This window comes from Poecilia reticulata, chromosome 4, assembly GCF_904066995.2.
Source record: "Poecilia reticulata chromosome 4, P_reticulata-male-v2, whole genome shotgun sequence".
Taxonomy (NCBI): Eukaryota; Metazoa; Chordata; class Actinopteri; order Cyprinodontiformes; family Poeciliidae; genus Poecilia; species Poecilia reticulata.
Window position 1 is genome coordinate 16,698,839 of NC_088833.1, and position 21,424 is coordinate 16,720,262.

Genomic DNA, 21,424 nt, shown 5'->3' on the forward strand with positions numbered 1-21,424 from the left:
GTTCCCCAAAGTATGACCCAATAAAGATTTGCTTGGGCCACGAGTTTGACTTGTCTGCATAATATATAGGTTGACATAAATGCAATAAATATGTCTGGTTTTATGAGCTGTTTAAAATTTGCAGTAACTTTTAACATGCCTTGGTCTCTGCCTGAAACGAATCATTATATGCAGACATTTGTAAGTCATTTATCTTTTATTTCTCATTGCTTATTTGCTTTTGTAGAAATCACAGATACATGTAATCTTGAGTCACAAGAACAAAAGTGTCATTCTAGCCTAATCATCAGCATTTGTCAAAAAATTGTTAAATGTGCAAAATGTTGTTTTCCATCTTGGTGCAATGCAAAAAAAGTAAAAAGTAAATTTCACAGTATCAAACACTGAATTAGCAGAAGCACAGAGTAATTTTCAGCAACAGGAGAGACCAGTAAATCATTATGAAACTTTAAAACTGTTTCTGCAGAATTCAGCTTCTGAAAAAGCAGACCGGAATAATTATGCAAGTGATCTAGGAAAGATTTAACTGTCATTAAACTTTTTCATATTATTGTGCACACAACAACAAAAAGTTAGGTCTTGAAGAAAAACATAAAGACATTTGTCTTTGACATTAAAAAAAGAGAATGTCCTTTTTCTTTTTTTTACAGTTTCCTCTACAACCAAAAGGTGATTGCTGGTTTATGATGCATGATGTGGTTTGCTTTTACAAACCTCCTATTACAGCTTGTAAATATGGATATGTGACAAGAAGGGTCACTAACTTTATTTTTGAGAAACCATTCAGTGTCAATTATTTTGTTTCAGGTTTCACAAATTGAAACCATATAAAGAATTTGTAATTAAGCTTAAAAAGTCTATCCAGATTTCACCCCTCCATTTATTTTGACATTTTTCATATTTCTGTATTTTTTAATCTTTCCCGGTGACAGCATCAGAAATGTACTTTTTGTATTTTGGCAAATAGAGCAATGAAGGGCAAACCCAATATTCATTGGTCTGACAAGTGAAGACTAATGACAGAGGTACGTGGTCATATCAAAAAAACGTTTCCAGAATCTTCCTGTGAAAGGCAGACAAACAAATGCGTAATTTTTGAGACTAAAATCTAAGCTATCATCTTAAACTATATCTTAGAATTGAAAGGATTGGTACACTGGCCATTACAACCTATACTTTCTAGAAATACCAGGCAGGACTTTGCATTTGTTCTGCAAGAGAAAAACAAGCGCTTCAGTCTTTGTAAAGGAAACCAGAATGTTTTTGAAGTTTTCTTCCGCTTCGTCAAGTAAGACAATAATAGCATGTGGAGCTTTAGAGGGATTCAATAAATTCAAGGAGTTTGGTTTTGTGACTCATTAAGTTTTATGGTTCCAATTGTGAAAGATGAGTTTCCTATCAGCTGCTTTGGCTCATATTGTGTTTTAAAGAGTCTAGCCTCATTGAAGCAACGCCTGCGTATAGATAACTGGGTTGTGGTAAGAAGGAGCTCAGTGTTTTCAGGCTGATTTAAGAATGTCATCATCCTCCGACGGTTTGTGGTGTGGGCCAGTATGGTCAGGGTGGAGTGTGTCTGACTTTGGATGATCTTATCTGGGAATCCTGTGGGCCAGTGATGATTTTAACTGCACAGATGGAAGCATGTTGTCAGCTCCGCATACCCAGACACAGAAAAAAAAACAACAAAAAACACTTGTAACCTGACAAACTGATTAGATAGATTAGATAGGCACACCCTGCGCTAATTCCTTGATTACAAGCCAGTTATTTGTTGCCTCACCTTTCCTCGAGCTGTGTTTTTTTTCTTTCTTCTCTTTAAAGCAGGCCCTGTGCAGCTGTGCTAACCCAGTGATGCAGCAGGAGTGGAATGTAGGTCCAACAAGGGCAGAAACAAAGGATGTCAGTGTTCACGGGGGTATGAGAAGATGTGATCTCACGAAGCATGCGTACATCGGTGTGTTTGCAAGGTTAAGCTGCAGAGGATGATGATGAGGAGGGAAGATTCGCTCCACATGTCCACAGCTTCCTTTTATTTTTTCTTTTGGAAACCAAGTGATGAAGAAGGCAGACATACACGTGATGTTGGTCCCCAGTGATGCAGCCGTCTGCAACTCTGCACAGCCTGCTTGGAAATGGTTAAATGACTGTTAAAACATACAATGAAGAGTGGTGTGGATTGAGTTTGATTTGTGGCTCGCTCTTGAAAGAGCTTGGTTTCAGTGGGCCGTGGAGTCGAATTTTTGGATATGCTTGTGAAATCCCATATCCCTTGTAACAGCAAAGACAAAGGTTGCTCCCCCTCAAACACACACACACAAGAAAGAAATGACAAGAAAAGGACAGCAAATGTAAATGTGGAGTGATTCCACGTGAAAAGGAAAGAATCCTCAGGCTGCTTTCGAACAGTGTAAGGGGCTAATGGCTTTCAGATGTGTGCAAAGTCTTTTGTATTTTCAAAGGAGCATAAAACATTCCTTCTGAGAGGAATCCAAACAACGGCTGGAATTCATAGGCTGAAAACTCACAGCAGCAGCTCAGACTAATGATTAACTCATGCTAGCTGATGCACCAAGAATTATGCGTTTTGTCTTCACACTAGTGGCTGTTCAGTTTTCCCAAAAATCGTGTTCAAAGTGTCTGCGCGCCATAAAGCTCAGTAACGCTCCTGTTTTCTCTTGCAGCAGCGGGTGCGAGGGGCTGGGCGGGGGCTGTGCTCTCAATGTTTCCTGTTCAAACCTTGGGGGAGCTGGGACTTGGACGAGGTGAGGTCATTTCTTGTTCCAACTGTAAAGTTGACTGCAATGGAGAGGAGGTGTAGCGGCAGAGGGTGGAGAGCAGCAGCTTTTCTTCACATTCTTAGCTAAATTTCCCATACGGCTGCTCCATCCTGCACCATGGGTCAGCTGGGAAAGAATTTACAGTACAAACCACGAAGATGAGACATTCTTAAAATATCTGAAATGTCGTAGTTATTAGTCTAAAAATTCTGGCATTTTAGAAAACACAGTTGCTCCTTTCCAGCTTGAGATTCTCCGTATTCTCACTATATGTATATGAAGCAACTACAAATGTAATATGTAAAATATATCAAACATCAAATGTAAATGTCACTGTTTTTATGTTTTTTATAGGCTATGGCAAACTCAGAAGTCAAAGATTGTGAAGAAAATTTAAAATGACCTAAAGGAGACATATCCAATGGCTTTTTTTGAGACATTGGATATGATACAAATTTTATATAAGGACATAAAATGCAGTTGTCTTGGTCCCGTTTTTTTCCTTCTACATGCATAATCCCTCGTGGCCATGTAAAATTTTTTTGCTACACCAGTGATTCAGAGTTACATGTAAAAATTACAGCTAAGATTTTACTTCTATCATTTTCTCAACCATCATCATCATCATCCATTCATCTTGAATCTGTTCAACATTCTGGTAAAGATGAAGCTAGGGAAGAAACACATTCATTCTCTAATATTGATAAGAACATTCTCAGCTCATTTCCTACCAACATTGGAGCTGTTGTCTGATTTTCAACTTATTTGTTGGCAGTTTTATGTAAATTCAACCTTTTGGTCTCCATATCATGTTATCATATTGTTCCCTCGTTATAAACATACCTGGAGTGTAGTTTAGATTTTTTTCAGTCACATTTGAGAAATCTTTTAATCTCCCATAGCAACCATTCAGGGGCGCCTTAACGCTTTCTCTCAGAAAGTGCCACATCTTTAAACGCCAATTTAAAGATGTTAAATTGCAAAGTAAAGTTTCTTTTAAGTCATATTTGATATGTACAGTGTTTTAATTACAACTGAAGGTAACATGGTGTCTTGACTTTGCTCTGTGTGCGTGGTAAACACATAACACCATCGCTTTAACACCACCACCTAAGATCTCTTTTCTCTGTCCTAGTTGTACTGAGTGGATACTTCCCCACCTATGCAAAAGACATTTTGACTCTACAGATGTCAAGACGTTCCCTGCTCATACAATCGAAGATTATTAGTTCAAATTGTTTCAGCTAAATTTGGCTTAACAAACTGCTTAATCATAAACTTAGTTTCTTATATTGTTTTTAAGATTCCAAAATAGCAAGGGGTGGAGGCTAGGATACTTTTACTGAGAATGCTTGAACTTTTTTAGACCTCCATTGTATAAGTTTGCAAGTTATTTTACAATAAATTTGTTATGGCTACGGAAGAGGAGTTGTTATTCACCCTTTTCTGATCTTTAATCGGATTAAAATGAGTGAGATTACCCTTAAAATACTTAAAATATGCAAATAAAATTTTAAATTCTGCTTCACGAAGACTGAGCGAGCCCTCTATTAAGAGTTAAAAGTGCAACTCTTCTCTGAATTTGCCTCATTTGAACCATAAGCTTTCGAATTTTTGCCTCATTTACTTCCTCAAATAATCATTTTCAACGTCTTCCCGAAAAAGCTGATGACAGAACATAGTTTGAGCTACTGCAGTTAGTGGCAATATTTTCTCAGTGTAACAGCCTGGAGTGGGGATAACATTAGCAAGAAAGGGGGTTTTATATGAGAAAAAGTGAGTCATGGTGTTGCTGTCAAAATGATTTTTGTCATGAGGCCTTATTGCACTGGAGTGTGTTATTTGAAGGTGCCAATAGAAGCTCTGGAGAACTGAACTGATCTATGGTTCTTTTCAAAAATTTAGATGAAGCCTGCTTTCGTTATGTTTTTTTTTCAAGCAGTCAGACTTCATTATTTTGAGGTCACCTTGAGCTACTTTTTTTTTTTTTATCTTAGCAACATGGAAACTAAGTAATGCTTTTGGAATTGCACATTTCTTTAAATAAGTATTTATAGCCTTTGCACTTTTCCAGATTTTGATGTTTTACAAGAAGACTAACCTAAAATAATGCACAGTGATGACACAAGGTGTCCCTGCCAAAGAGAAGCATCCACACAGCATGATGCTATCACCACCATCGCCAATTGTAAAAAAAAAAAAAAAAAGCTCAAGAGTTATGAATACTTTAAAAAATCGACCACTCATGAAAGATGATCTTGGAAGTTCTTTGCTGTTTGAGTTATGCCAAACTATTACCAGTTTTGTTAAATGGAAAAATACCTAACAAAACCTAAATGTGCTGAATTAAAATGAACAATCTCGATTAAATAATGTAATAATTTGTACTAAATTTAAAACCTACAGAACACATACATTTATAAATACATTCCTAAATTAATGACCCAAGTCTTTTTTTATGCCTAAAACATATTATTGAAAAAAAGAAGAGGAGGGTATTTTTTTTGTTGTTGTTTTTGTTTTTGTTAAACTCACTTTTGCCAGAAAATCACTGGCCATTATTTTAGGAAGGTGACATATATTTATTCAGTAAGGGGTTCAAACAAATTAATGTGCTTATCAGAGGATTGCTGCAGACAGATTCTCTGTTTCAGTTTCAGTGTTTGATCACCGTCTGCACAACGTGCAGTGATGACTGCATCAAACCGGCTCTATCCAATCCAAAAGACTGAACCTAGCTGTACTTCCTTCAGGCAGTGTGAACCATGATCTCAGTTGTAATTGGCAAATGAAAGAACAGGATGTCCGACCAGCAGTCTAACTACAGACTGCCCTCTTTCCCTGTTAGAAGACGCTGAGCAAAATGTGTGAAGGCATCTCGTTTGCCTATGTTCACCTAAACTTACAAGAACAAGAGGAGGCTCATATGAAATGCTTACTTTAAGTAATTAAATATTTTCAAACGTTGAGAACGTATGCTTCTATAATTATGAACACAACATAAACTGAGTTTAAAACAAAATAATTCAGCAAAGACCCAAATTGTGAGAAACTCAAGCTTTGCCTGTGTTACATTTGTTTAGAGTCAGACTCCCCTTGAAATAAGACTTGCGTGTGCGCTCTGAGCCTTATTAAAGCTGCATATCAACGGACCACCCAGGAGTTTTACGCAGACCAATATAAGACAGAGGTTTGGAGCAGAAACACAGAGCTGAACATGTGTAGCAACAAGTGGGAAGATCTGAGGAGTTGAGTCAGTTTTCACACTCTGGAGCGCTTATATTCACAAGTTAACAGCCGACTCCATCACACATGTCTGCTTGCACATGCACAAACTCAATGCAAAGCCGAGGCCACAGACAACTTCTTTCTTCCTAAAGACAGCTTGGCTTGAAACTATCAAGTGATCCGCAATGTTATCTGCTTCCTCTTTCCTCTCTGTTTGACATTTATCCTGTGCCAGTATCGAGCCAAGTCTTGTCGCTTCTAGTTTCCCACAGTTTTCAATGTTCTTCCATTTTTTCTTCTTCTTTGAGCTATCCAGATATTCAAAATTTGCCACATGCAATGATTGGATTGTAATTGAGATGAAACTACTCAGCTTAGCTCTGAACAAGAACTGGAGACACGCACGGACTGTTCTGGATGAGTTATTAGAGCTTTGGTAATACAAAAAAGAGTTGACTTTTTTTATTTTGGAGTAAAACTCATTGTTTTCACGCTTAAATAAAATATTGGATATTATTCTTTCACTTCAGATTCTTATCTCACATACAAAAAGATCCTCCTTGCTCGCGAAAAAACTCTACTTCCTCTTTCCTCACAAAAGTACGAACTACTTCTGTCTCTTCTTCTATTTCAACATAGATAAACTTGTTTATGAAAGCAAGTGTCATTGATCTAGATTTATATAAAAAAACAAAGACAGTTTGCACAGTTGTCCAAATATTCCATTGCTCCACTAAGTCTGCAGCCTGTGTTATTCTGTCATTTTCTGCTTCGGAACTGCTGATGAGGTAATGGTTTGCATCATTGTGTTGTTTTCCTGACCTAATTTTGTCCAAGTTTCAGCTGTAGGAATGACTGCATCAGTTTTCACTGATTGCAATGTGCCAAAATCCTGTAACTGTAAAACAACCTCATGTCAACTTTCCTCCACTGCTCTGCTTGAGAGTTGCAATGAGGTGTGTCGCCTAATTCTTGTGTTTGATTTTCATGTAATGTGGTGTAATCAGAAAGAATGGAAGCATTTTCATATTTAGGTTTGTAAGGAAGATATTTTTTAGAAGAAAAATGACTTTTATACCACCTTCCAACACAGCATTTGTCCAGTCTTTCTCTAATTTTGAGATAACTAATTTTGAAGTTCAACTAGCTAATTGATTCCTGTAGAACCAGAGTTAAAGCTGATATATTGAAAGAGATGTAATGTCTCTTATGTGACGTTTCTGGGAACATTTAACACTCTCCTAATTGTTCCTTTTATGAACTTTCCCATTCCAGCAACGTGATGACCTAAATTACAATGGAAACGACAAAACCATGGTGCCCATTAATCTGGAAATCCAGAGAATAATGGAGGTTTTATTATTTGTTTCTATAAAAAAGATACATTCCTTTAAGTCCATGTCTCCATTATTATATAACTTAATTTAAAAGCTGCATTTTTCTTTCAAGATGAGTTGACACATTTTTGTTTAAATTATTATTATTTTTTATTATTAATATTAAAATAACTCCAACATTTTTAGCCACAGGAATGAGAATACCCACAATATGTTTATTTTCATTTGCATCACTCACCGACTTTCTACCTTGGGACTTGTTCCTCTCAGACGTGTCCCTGCCATGTGTTCCCCTTGCGTAGACAAGTGCGGTCCTGCTCAGCTGGGCCGTAGCTGCTTGTCACCCCACCGACGCTCCAACGCTGGGCTCCTTTGATGTGCCGAGGGCCCCCCACATGGAGAAAGCAGTTCTGTAGGCACACAAGCAGACGGAGCCTGGAGGGCAGGAGGGGAGGGGCTGTCACGATGAAAGATGGAGCTGTGGCAGTCCAGCTGTTTGGTCTTTCAGCCCAACACTAAGCCACTAAAGAGTCAATATTTGGTGCTTTGTGAGTGTCATTCAGTCAGACTCTGTGAACACTTAAAAGAGCCTCAAGGGCTGCTGTGCTGTTAGTTTTTTTTTGTTTTGTTCTTGTGGTTGGGTGATCTTTTACTCTTTCAAAGCGGCTGGACACACCTTTGAAACAGATAGAGCAAGAAAACCTATCCATCAGTGTTTAACTAATGTTAACTGAATGCAAAAGAGGTGCTAAGATGACAGTGGAAGTGGTTTCAATGAGGAAGTATGTTCAAGGCTTTCTATAAAATCTTCTTAAGCATCCAGGCACTTCATAAAACCTTTGCGGGTAAATCCAAAGGCTTATTGCAGCTTAGTTTTACTTGGAAAGAGCAATATTGATACTAGTGTGAGGAGGATGGTACAGCGATGAAAAACAACGGGTTTGTGGAAGAAATTACAACTGGAGGAATGCAACTAAGACTGTGCACGGTCCCTCCAGTCTGGTTGCGTTCACTGTGGCCATACCTTAATGCTAAACATGTGATTTACAGCCAGGAGTCCCAACTCTGAGAATGCAGGGCAAATTCCTGAAAGAGATCAGTGAACCTTTGGACACAGCAGGGGTCAGGACCATCGACGACAAGAAGGACATAGCTTTGAAAACGAAAAAGGAAAACATGAAAGACACAAAGATATTACAGGATTCATGAAAAATGTAGAACAATTTTACAAACTTCTTGAAGATGTAATCAACATTTGCGTATTAAAAGGTTAAGAGATATTGAGAAACCAAGAAAATGCAAGACACTTGTGCAAATTAGCATTGAGTAAGTCTCTGTAGTCAGGACCTTAAAATGGTAAGAGTAAATATTGAAATGAACTGAGAGCAAATGACAGTGCATGATGTGTAAATAAACTTGTTAGCTGACATGTTTGCCATATGAGTAAACAGCCTGTTTATGCAGCTTGTGAAATGGTCGCAATCTCTAACCTCAGTGGTTCTTGCACTTGGTTGCTTTTGTTTCTCTAAAACAACAGTGTTGAGTTTTTGCTGTCTAGCTCATCTGTTTTGTGTAAGTCTCATTAAACATTAAAAAACAATCCTGCATCATTCGCTTTGAAACCCATCACGTTCATCTGGCAGTTTGAGTCATTTCCAACTTTTTAATTGTCTTTTTGAAGCCAAACTCTTCTGGTAAAATTAGTAGGTTCTGATTCCAGGTACAGAAGCAGTGTATGTATATATAAACACTTAAAAAAACCTTAAGTTTAAGGGTCTCATTTATTACCTATAAACGATTTTTGAAGGTAAATGTTTTAGCTTTTGTTTAACTTAATAAATGAGGAAATAACTCCTGTTAAAGACCGGATCCTTTACAGCTTCAAACCCTAAAGCTGACAGAAGGTACAATTTCTCTTTCGCTGTGAGTTGCTGCTCACGCATTTTTGCATTTTTTTTTCTTAACCACTAATTGACTAACCTTTACTACTATTGATCTACTGCTGAACTAGAATATGTCACAGACCCAGAATCATCTCCAAATCTCCGGTTTTAAGAGGGCTTATAGTTTTATTAAACTATCAGACCTCAGCTGTGCAGAAAATGACTGTGGGCTTGTAGACATACAGCTGTCAACGTGTACTTGCGTTTGTATTGTGTTTGGATTGTTTTCACATTTTAGGAGCTGCAGCTAGAAAAATTTACAACTTCTAATAGGATGTTGTGCCTTCGACCAACACAAAGTACGATACAATTGTAAATATGAGGAAAATTATTCATGTTAAATAAAGAAGCTTCATAAATAAAAAAAAAAGAAGCTTGGCCTGCATTAGTACCCTCATGGTAGTGACAGTATCATGCTGTAGTGATGCTTCTGTTCAGCAGGGATGGGAAACTGGTCAAAGTTACCAGGAAGATTGGGCCAATTAAGAAAAATGTTATCAAACCTGCAAACGTTTTGATATAAAGGGGGAGGCAAGTGAGGTGCATTTGTATCGCACCATTTCACACTCTGACTATCCAGTAAAAGATGGATTCCTTTGTTTTTAATACAAGCAGTGTCAACATAGTTACATTTTAAGAGTCAAATAATTGCACTTGTAATTTCTATAAAACATGACAAATGAAAAGGTAATAATCTTAGCCGTAAAAAGTAAAACACATGTGCCGTTGGTTATGGTTTGGAGAGGAAATTAACACTGGAAAAACTGGGAAATGCCTGCAACCAATGAGTCATCCATACTGGGGTATTTTCTTTGAAAGCTGTGTGTGTTTAATGGGAGGAGACGTAGAAAAAACAACTTGTGACTTCATGAATAGTTTTTGAAAATAGTAAAAATATAAATATTTAACCAAAACCTGAATATTGTTCCTCAGCTAGCCAGGTCATAATCTGAGACATTTCATTTAATTTCAAAAGTTTCTGATCATACGAAAACCTGATTTGTTCAAAAATCTACAAGTTCATCCAAAACGTATGTGGCTAATCCAAATAAAAACACCATTCATGTCTTTATCTCCGAAAAACAAGACCATATTGAGCCTAATTCCTGTTATAATGATTCGAGCATCTCAAGTTAGAAATCATTCAACCTGTAGTGTGTGGACTGCCACAGCAGCCCCACCCCGGGCTGCGAAAACACTTTCTACAATCTTCAACACATTCCTGGCTGTTGCTGCTGATGCTTGATAAGAGTTTTGCTCTGGAGGGATCTTTCCTCTCACTCAGAGAGGTTAGTAATTACCATCCCGAGCGAGAGGCAGTGCTAATGGCACCAGATAACGTAAAATTCTTTGTTAGGTGGCGGGAAAAGAAATGAATACAGCATCTGGTGAGGAGACATTGTGGAGATATGTGCTGTGGCAATAGAGACGTCTGATAATCATAATCAGATAACAGTTATTTTCATGATGGTGACCAGGGAAGGCCAAGTGCGATAAGTGGCCATAGTCCCCAGGTGGCCAGTGCTGCTCCTCAGGGCCTTTAGCTGCAAAAAATTACAACGATTTTCCACCAGCCTCCAAATATGTGCCTCCAAACACCATCCCATCCTTTGTTGCACGCTCCTCCGCTGAAAGTAGGCTTTTCCTGCTGAGGAGCTGGAAAGGAAGTCAGCCAAATATGATGCATCTGTACAGACTGCTGGTATGATAATGATAATCATTACCAAAACGACGATGAAAGATGTGAAGCTGGGTGTAATTCGATGATGTCAGGGGAAGACAATGAGAAGCCGAGGAGAGGAGAGACAGATGTGCACGCCCTGACCTGCAAAACCAAGGGGACGGGGCCGGTGGCCGCTGAGATCAAGGACTCAAAAGGCCGGAGTGGAGGTTATCAAAGGGAGTTATCTTTTAAATGTTTCTTCAGACATTTATGCAAACAGTCTGGAGCCAAGTCAGCTGTTGACAGACAAATAGGGACAGATGGAAGATCTTTGGACGGTTACACAAGTTAAATGTGTGTGTTTTTGTCTATTTTTAAAATAGCAAGTTTAACGTTTATGGGAAAGTGTGTAAAACTACAAAACTCCTGCTTAACTGGAGAGGAGTTTTACATTTTCAGTCTGTTTTTCAGGCGGGAAATATCCTATATTTGCTTTATCGTCAACAAAATTGGTGAAAAGAGCTAACTAACAATGAGCTGCCTGTAGTACCCTGTGGACTCAAATTCACATAATAGTTCACTCAATGCTGCCATAGTCACTGAAGACAATTCAGCAAGCCACATTTTCACATTTTGAAGTCACATATTTCATGTGGAAAATGGAAAATGTCACTATCTTTTTTGTGGTGATTATACAAGTCGAACGTACTGAAAAAAAAGTGCAAGATTTTACTTTTCCCTAAAAAAATATATTTTTTAACTTACATCTGCAAAAAAAATAACGGTCATTGGGGGTTTTATATGACAGACAAACACAAAGTTGCACAGTATAGTGAAGTGGAAATTAAAGGACATATTCTTCAACATGTTTGCTATAAAACTCTTAAGAGTCATATTTTGTATTCAGCCCTTTTTAATTTGATAACTCTAAATAACATCAAGTGCTGCTAGATTCACAGTTCATAATTGACAGCTGGACAGTTGTTGAGTCGCAACAGGAAAAGGATTACAGACAGAAATTCAGAAGAAACCTGGCATAAACATGTTTGCGCTTCATTCAGTGAAGTTATTCACAGTGGATCGCGTATCCAGAAATTTTCCTCTAGTTAGTGATGCTTCATAATGATTTTACTAAGGCAGAAGTAAAATGCATAGTAAAATAAAACTACTTGTAAATGTTTTCTTTCTTTCTTTCTTTTTTGCATTAACTACTGACTTTCACTCAAATAAATGTACTTAAGTAAATGTAATTTCTTTCCACCTTTCCATCTCTTGGAATCACTGTGCAGCAAATATGAAAGGTAATTATAAATATATTTTTTATTTTCTATTCAAAATGGGAAAGGTGGAAAACTGTTCCAGTATTGAACATCATTTATGAATGCCTACATCTACTGTGAAAACAAAAATTAAACATGCACTGCTATGGTGACACAGAAGAAAAGAGAAAGGAAGTAAAAACCTGAAGTTTAAGAGAAATGCAGCAAAAAGTAGGATTGTGCAGTCACCAAGTCTGTACAACAGGCATTTACTTTAAGGCATTTGAACACATTGTTACCAAGGGGACTGTTAATTATGAACAACGCTGTAAAACAAACAAAAGTTTCAGTATCCAACTAATTATTTTGATGGAAATTTTCCATTGTAATTTATTTTTAAGTTATTTATGTCCGATTCCAGGCTGCTTGTGCCAAGTGGAATAGTAATTTAAAATGAAAAACAGTGAGAATGATTAATGTGTTGGCAGATGAGTCTCAGACGCTTGCTTCTCGGCCAGAGAGTTGGTGGTTTGAGCTGCAGCCTCTTCAGAAGGGAGCGTATCTCTCCGACGTTCAACAATTTTGCGGCAGAACGTCTGAACATTATTGCATGTTATAGAGGTGACAAAACGGAGAGGCCAAAGCCAGTGCTGCTCTTGATTTCTACAGAACTCTATAGTGTAGGTGATAAAGGTTTCCATGTGTGTGAAACTTCAATTTCAGTTTACAGAACAGAAGCAGGAAAAAATACATGAAACATAAACTGACTTTGACTTCAATCCATTTTAAATTTTAACTCAAGTCAGCTATTTCATATTTCATATTCACTAAGTGCAACAGATTGTTCAGATTAATTGCACACACTCTGATGTTTTCAGACTTTATTGCTATTAATTATGACAATTTTCCACTAACAACAAATGAAAACTTCAAAATAAATTTCTTAAAAGAGTAAGTTACTGAATCAAACCACTAGAAAAAAATATATATTTTCAGAGATGTGTACATAGAAGTATGTCTAAATTTTCTTAAAGGTTGTAATCTTTAAAAACTGCTTTTAGTCTGACAAAAATTAGCCTTATCAGAACGCATAATGTACAGAGATGTAGCTGGTGATGCTAAGGAATGGAATAAAAAAGAACACATGTGAATTTCTGACTTTTACCCAAAATAAAAGCAAAATCAGATCATTAGTAAGATGTACTGCTAGCTGGATGAGATGGAAAGATCTGTTTCTACTTCACCTGGTTTCCCTTCCCAGAGACTTTTGTTCCAAAAAATGTTTTAATGCTGTTAGTACAGTCTCCAAATATTTGCTCGAGAGCATGCTGGACTTAGATTGGATGTTTTTTCTCCTCTAGTGGTCTCTATTTGATAGTGAGAAAACAGGAAAACCGGTTGGAAGAGAAGGGGAAAGACATGCAGCAGAGCCTAATGGGCTGAAACTCGAAGCCGTGATGGGACGGGTCGCACGCTTTCCTCCTGCACCTCTTCTGAGGATTAGATTTGTTTTGCACACAATAAAACTTTGTAGCTTCCTCTTTAATTCAACTATTTTGTAGAGGCTGTCAGAGACTAAAATGAGTTTTGTTGCTCTTCACAAACCATCACTTTAAAGTGTATAACAATTTAATCAATCTTCACTGATCCACAACGAGGAATAAGAAAATGGCAAGATGGTAAAATGTTGCTGTATGATAATCCTAGTGGCTTGTGGCAAAGATTTAGTTCACACAAGTTTGTTCGACCAAGATGAAGTTGGATTACCACTTGGTCAAAGTGTTTTTAGACATGATGAGGTGGTTAGCGCCGTAGAGATTGCATGTTCTCCTCATGGGTTAGTTTTCTCCTGCTACTCTCTTCATCCCTCCATCCAAACTTGCATGTTAGTTGCTTGTCTCCCTTTATTTCAATAGAGTAGGATTCTGTTAAGATAATTATAATGCATGTACACATTTAATGCAGCATAGTAAATACTTAGTTTACCGCCTGAGCCAGATGATTTTGGACATGTGGAAAATCTCCATGGTACTAATGCTGCAGCTCTCAGACACCATGAATGCTGCAAAGCTCTGATGCCTGTAAAGCATTTGCACATTCTATTCTAATACAGCAGCCATGACTTAATAAAACTCTTGCTAAATCCCATAAGACATCATGCACACACTCTGTCAGTGTTGATGAACATTCATTAATCAGGATGCTAATTTATCTGAAAGTAAAACTGCTGGTGTGATCTGCTGGTTGATGGATTTAGCTGTGACCATAAATATTTCCTTCTTGAATTCAGAGCCAGAGTTTCTGAAAGTAAAGAAGGTGAATTAGGGATGAATATGAAAGGATGGCAAGATGCTGTGATGTCATTCGTCAGAGACAACTGATTAACCGACAGTGGACACAATTCCAGGAATATAAGAAAGGTTTGTTTAAAAAAAAAACCTTTAACACATTAAAACCTAAGGGAGAGGAAACAAGAGCTGTAATATGTAAATTACATGTGGATTTTCTTAAGAAATATACATCTATACATTTTTTTTCAACGTCACATTTACAGCCCATTATATTTGATGAAGGCAGGTTTTCATTAGATCTTTGTATTTTGTTTTTTAATGTCCGGCTGAAAACATGTTTCAAATTATATGGCATTTCCTTCTTCTGTTTCTTGTTGTCTTTATTGCAAATGCTTTTGTGCATGTCTGTGTGTGTGTGTGTGTGTGTGTGCGTGTGTGTGTGTGTGTGTGTGCGTGTGTGTGTGTGTGTGTGCGTGTGCGTGTGTGTGTGTGCGTGTGCGCGTGTGTGTGTGCGTGTGCGTGCGTGCGTGTGTGTGTGTGTGCGTGTGTGTGTGTGTGTGTAGGCATGTGTGCGTGTGTACGTGTCTTTATTGTTCAACGGACAATATTGTTTCCATACTTTGATGTGACTAATACACCTGCAGAGCAGCCAAATTAAAACCCTTAAGGAAATGTTTTATTGTTAGGAAATTGTCTTTTTTTCCTGACCAATAAACTCTTTAAACATTCTCAGGGGATCAGTATCTTGGCTTGAGTTCTGCTTGGTTCTGTTGGAGATTACCTCCTTTGACCTGAAAGTCTCGTAGAAAACGTTCAGGCTGACACACCTTGATGACATAGCCTCCATCTGACTTAAAGTTTGCCTGTTAATTAAAGCTGTAAACAGATGGAGGCTTTGTGGCTGACTTCATACTTGACATTTAAACTTGCTGACTCTTGGAGGTCAAGAGATGTTCACCCCCTTGGAGAAAGGAAGGGATTGTTTTTCTCCACTTCTGCACTCTGACTAGCAAACTCATATGATGTACTTCGTATAAACCGAGTAGCATTTTATTTGTTCTTTAAATTAAATATGAAAATCTGAAAAGCGTGCTGTGCATTTGCATTCAACTACTTTTACTCTAACATTAAACAAAATCCAAAGCAATTTACTTTTTATGTGAGTTGCTATGAAAGAGGAGTCTATATGACATGAAACTTTGATTAAAAAAAATAAATAAAAAAAACATCACAGTTTGTGGCTTTAATATGACAAAATCACATTTCAGGGATGATTTTGCACAATTTTGGATTTTAATGTTTGTTTCTTTCTTATGCCTTTAAGTGTTTGACATATTAAACTCTCCTGTTAAGATAGTTTTTTGTTAAGTTCTCTTTCCTCACAAGCTCTTTGAAGAACCTTGTGTAAGAATGATACTACATAAATGAAGTTGCCTTGCCTTGTTATATATAACTTATTGGAGTGTTTTCTTCAATTCTCTTTAAATTACACATTCAAAGCAAAGTCTTACTGACTGAGAAAGCTAAAATTTAGTACTTTAGTCTTCTCTAGGTGTGAAATGTTTCCTTGTTCATTCCAAATTTCACAACCACTGAGTGCAGGAGGCTGACATCAACAGACAAGAGGTGTGGTACCCCATGGGCAGGTTCCCAGTGCATCCAGGGACGCACGACCGGGCATACTAACTAAATCATGAGGACAAAGACCTCCTGTCCTATAATTATCAGAGAGAACGTGTAAGCGCCACAGCTTGAACCTTCTTTCTGTAAAGCAGCAGTCCTCATCAGCCGAAGCAGAACATGTTGATATCACTTGCAGGAACTCCTTTGACTTCCAAGCCATAAAGGATTAAACACATTTTTATGTGCAATACTTCATAACATTGTCAAAGTAGTCTTGTTGCTCAATACACAGAACATTAAAAGTACGGCATTATATTGTCACTAGACCCTATGCGGTTTATCATTTATTTTTTCCTACTTTAAGTAACAAACGTACTTTACTTTTCAGCATACGGCCTCTGGTTTCACTTCTGTTTGTCCTTCTTGTTCTCAAGCATAAACATCAAAGACAATGATCAGCTTCCCTATGAATCACAGGCTTTGATGCTTTTTCCAAGATGAATTAAGGACCCTCCTGAAATGACTGTGAAAACCAAAAAGAATCAAAATGTTCACACAATTAATATATTATACAAGCTCGTTAAATTATGTGTATTGTAACTGACAGCAGTGAGGATGAATGTTGAACCAAAAACCTTGTTTTTATGGGATGAGCACTGTTACATTGCGTAATTGCATACTCTATTATTAGCTCCTTAACTAGCCCACTGACACACTTCTGGGAACACTGAGATATCTGGTGCCCTCTGGTGGACAGATATACAATTAGTTAATACTAGCGAACGATCAACTATTTGCTCATGAAGAGACCCAGAAAGCAAAATTTTCACTGATAAATTTACTACTAACTGAGGCAAAGCACCTTGTGTTTGCTTTGCCTCAGTTAGAGTCTTAGAACAAGGATGCCATGTTATTTTGGAGCTTTTAGCTGCAGTGTTGAGAAAACCGACTCTGGGTGTCTGGAGGCATCCTATTGCAGCCCAATCAGCAAAAAAAAAGACATTATAAGGGCAATAAATCCTCCTTAAGGAAATTATTTAAGGATGATGGAATAAAATAAAAAACAGAAAACAATGATCTCAGAGTTCAGTCGTTCTTGAGGGAACAGGAAACAGGCCCTGCAGTGTTGACAGCTTCATTGTTTCTGCAAGACAAAGAGAGGACTAGGAAAGTTGAGAACAGTGAAAGTCAGACTAATTGTATACCAAAGCATGGGTCTACTTATGCAGCTAAAAAATAAAAAATGGCAGAAATGTTCTCCCTTGTGAAGAAGAAACTAGTGTGATGTGAGTATGAGTTGGTTTTGGATTCCAGAGTAGATTTGTGCTTATTGAGGAAGCCTCTCCTTTGCACTTGCTGAAACGTGACCGTGTGGAAGCCCGGGTCCCAAGCAGCTCAGCCAGGCTCAGCGAGGCTTAGAGCCAGGACCACTGCTGCCGCTGCTGCTGACCGGATCCCTGCACATATTCCTCACATCCCGGCTGTGTTATTGTTGTCCCAGACAGAAGAATGAACATTTTAGATCCGGTTATTTATTCCACACCTTTGTTGTTGTGCTGCAGTTGTTCTTGGAAGGACATGCTACTCTGTGAATGGCAATCTCTGTCTAGAACAAAACTATAAACCAACGGAGTTTCCAGCTGGGTTTCATATTATTGCATTCTTAACTTTATTCTTATCACTTTAGAAGCATGCTGGTCTCATCTAAGGTTGCTGCAAATCTGGCAATTGTGACATTTAGTTGAAAGGCACATACATGCTTTTAAGGTTTATGTTTTTTTTTTGTTTTGCAAAATATATGTTTGGATCTATGAATTTGTAACCAACAAAGAAAAATCTTGGAAAGTAAATTCATGGACTGGTTCTGATTTGCAAAGGGGAAGAAAAACTCACTGAGTAGAAATCATAAAACCTCTTCAGATCATACTAAAATTCCTGCTGCCCTAAAAATGATCTCAAAACTCCTCTACTTTTTTTCCTCACCATATTCACCTCGTTAATAAACATGCAAAACATGATTATTTACTATATAATCTTGTTTCATCAATTGGAAGTAATCATCTTTTTCCTTTGTTTTTAGGACAATAGGGGTAAAAAAAAAAAAAAAGCTCTAATTAGCTATACAGGATCAGTGTGTTCCCTTCATGCCAAAGTTGAAACTGTGAAAGAATGCAAATTATAATTGATACAAATTGCAGTATGTCTTTGGTCAATTGTTTCTCTTGTGCCGCTTAAGCCTGTTTATTTTCCCTCAAGTGGTGCCACATGTTTTAAGGAACATTCATTTGTGGGCTGTGAAGCAGAGCTTAGAAAACCTGCCAAATTGTCTCTTCTCATGCTAAATGGCGTATTTAGCTGTTGTGGTCTGTTTCAAGTTGTTCATTGAACTGGATGTTAGATGTCTAATTTCTTAAACTTCTAACAAACACAGGCCTCATGGAGAACCAGGCACAAACTCAGCAGCGTGGCACCACCACCTCATGCTCATCAGTACCTTGGTCAAAAACTGCTGCAAGATGGAAACCCATCTTCAACCAGCATTTGTTGAGTCAGCTGGTGTTGTATTCTATTGTGTTTATTATTTTAGTACAAGCAGCACACAAAAAAGTGGTGAAGCTGACAGTTATTTACAATTTTAAAGGGTATGTACAAAGCATGAATTTGAAGGATGCGCACATTGTCAGTCATTTTTAGGTGACATTATCTCACACTAATGTTTTGTAGAATAAATAATTAATTTGAGTAAATTTATTCTGTGTGGGGAGAAGCAAACCCACACCCAAACATCATGAAAAGTAATATTATAGTTTTAAAATTACCAGCATTCCTTCTGTTAATATGTTAGTTTACCACCAAATTATGTGCACTAAATCTGGGCACAATGATGGAGGAAGGTTTGATTTTGTCTTGTTACCCATTTTTGTGCTGATTGGCCATTTTCTTCATATAACCATTGCACTAAAAGCTGGGATGGCTACTGATAAAAGATACCCTGATAAAATGCACTGTAACAATTAAAAATAAACAGATTCAAAGCATTGCAGATTCTTCAAGTAATTTGGTAATGAGGTGTTTTTTCAGCATGTTCATCCTTTGTGCCATTAAGGTTATTTGTTCAAAAGCAAACAACCTTTTGAACTCATCTGTCTCATCTGTCCGTATCAAATAGTTACAGTATTTTTACATATCACAGTAATGTTGTTAATGTCAGGACAGAAAATGTTTGGGTTTTTTCACGTATCAATCCCTAACAGCTGTTTTGTTTTTGATTTTTTTTTTTATGATGACTGTTAGGGTCATCTGTAGACCACAAGATGCCACTCTTTGCTACACTTCTCAAACAGAGAGCTTTTAAAATCTTCCCTCCCCGCAGGCTCACTGTGCATGGTTGCGGGATAAATATAGATCCTGGTTCTATCAGGTGGCAAAAAGAAGTGAAAATAAGCCACATCGTTTTCTTGTATCTCAGGATTCCAGAAAGTCGTGAAACACCAACAATTATAGTTTCTACTTCCTACTGAGTCTGACTAACCTAAAAAAGTAGTCAAATTTTAAGAAATAACTTCAGTTATCTTAGTTTAGAGGGTCAACAACACTGTGTCACAAGTGATTCTGCAGAATGCACTTCTTTATTAACATATGTCTCCCAGATTTTTTCATATATTAGGTGTGAGATTATGCTAATGCATTATTATATATGCATAAGCCATGTCGTGTATAATTTTTTATGCTTGACCAAGTAAAGTGGCAGCAGGAAATTACCAACCTACTTGTGTCTCATAGATTTACCAAATAATTATTCATGTGTGTGGCATAAGGTGTGTGACAATAGATAGCATGCAGATTCCCACACCCAGTCCTGCAGGGACCGTGTGTGGGAACAGAATGCGTGACTGTTCCCCGTTGGAGACAGTAGTGACAACATTATCACGCCCCTGTGCAGCAATAATGACTTATCTGTGCATCATAATGCTGAAAATGTTGCTTAGACTTCTAGGATTAGTCATATGCAGCTATAAAAATTTCACAATCACAGACAAAAAAGTCTTCTTATCTCCACACCGTATTTCAATAGTCACATTCCAGAATCATGTTTTGCGAACGGCACCAAAGGAAAAACAAATGTACAGAGTGCCAGGCATTCCCAGACTTGACTGAATATACAGTGAAACCCAAGCAGTCTAGGTGAACTTGTGTTCTTTAGGTGGTAATTAGTAGTAAGTGTTGAGTCCAGATAGTTGGGTGTAGCAACACAAACCAGACACACTCACAGCTCTAAGGTTTCACTTTTCTTAACTTTCTTAATGTTTTTTGTCTGGACCTCCCATACAACAGAAAACTCAATGATCTTTGTTGCTGTCTGAGCAAAGGTGATCAAGACTTCATCATAACGAGCAAATCCCCTCACACATTGTCTGTTATGCCTTAAAGGGATTAATGATTATGTTAGACAGGCCGCTACTACCTTAGATTGTGACATGTCGGTGCACACCCTAGGATTTACTGCAGGAACGTTTATTTCATTGTGCTCAACAGAGGAAGTTTGAACTTAATATTTATGTAAACAGCTTTCCTGAGGAGTTTTCTTCCTGAGTCATTTCTCTTGTGAGTGTCGCTGAAGTATGGGTGGTGTGAAATGGTCAATCACAACAGCAGAAGTCAGAATCTTTTCAGCTTTCTCTGGATATCTGCTCCATGATCACTGCACGCGACAACAGTTTCTTCTTTGTGTTAAATATGCTGTGCAAATGTGTAAAAGTTTGTCTAAAACGGTTTAAACCTTCAAAATAAGTCAAATTTTTCCTAACGACCAAGAACACAGTCTAGTGAATAAAAATACATTGTTCCTGCTAAAAGCTTTAGAAAAAATATTAACTATTTCTACTCTATTTACATTAGTGTTTGATGTGGTCAACTCTGGTTTTATATTCTTTTGATAGAAAGCAGCTAACATTTGCAGTGAAACAGAAGTTTGACTGCAGAGTTCATTCCTGAAAGCTATTAGAGGCATTCTTCTTTATGATGTTTATTTTGATATGACTGTGAAAAAATTGCGTGTGCACCATCATGCATGAAAGCAGATGATTTGGGAGATTAAATGATTTCTGCTTCTCTTGTCATACTGAACATTATGACTGTGCCGACACCAAATGTGGGTAGAGCAGAAGTTAATTTTACCTAAGAAAAACAAGAGTAGCCGGTCAAAGGCAGCAGCAGATTTATTTAGTGCTGCTGATTTACTCCTTTGTTTATTTCATTCATTTCCAGTTTCAAAATGAACGTGTCACATGCTGACATAAACA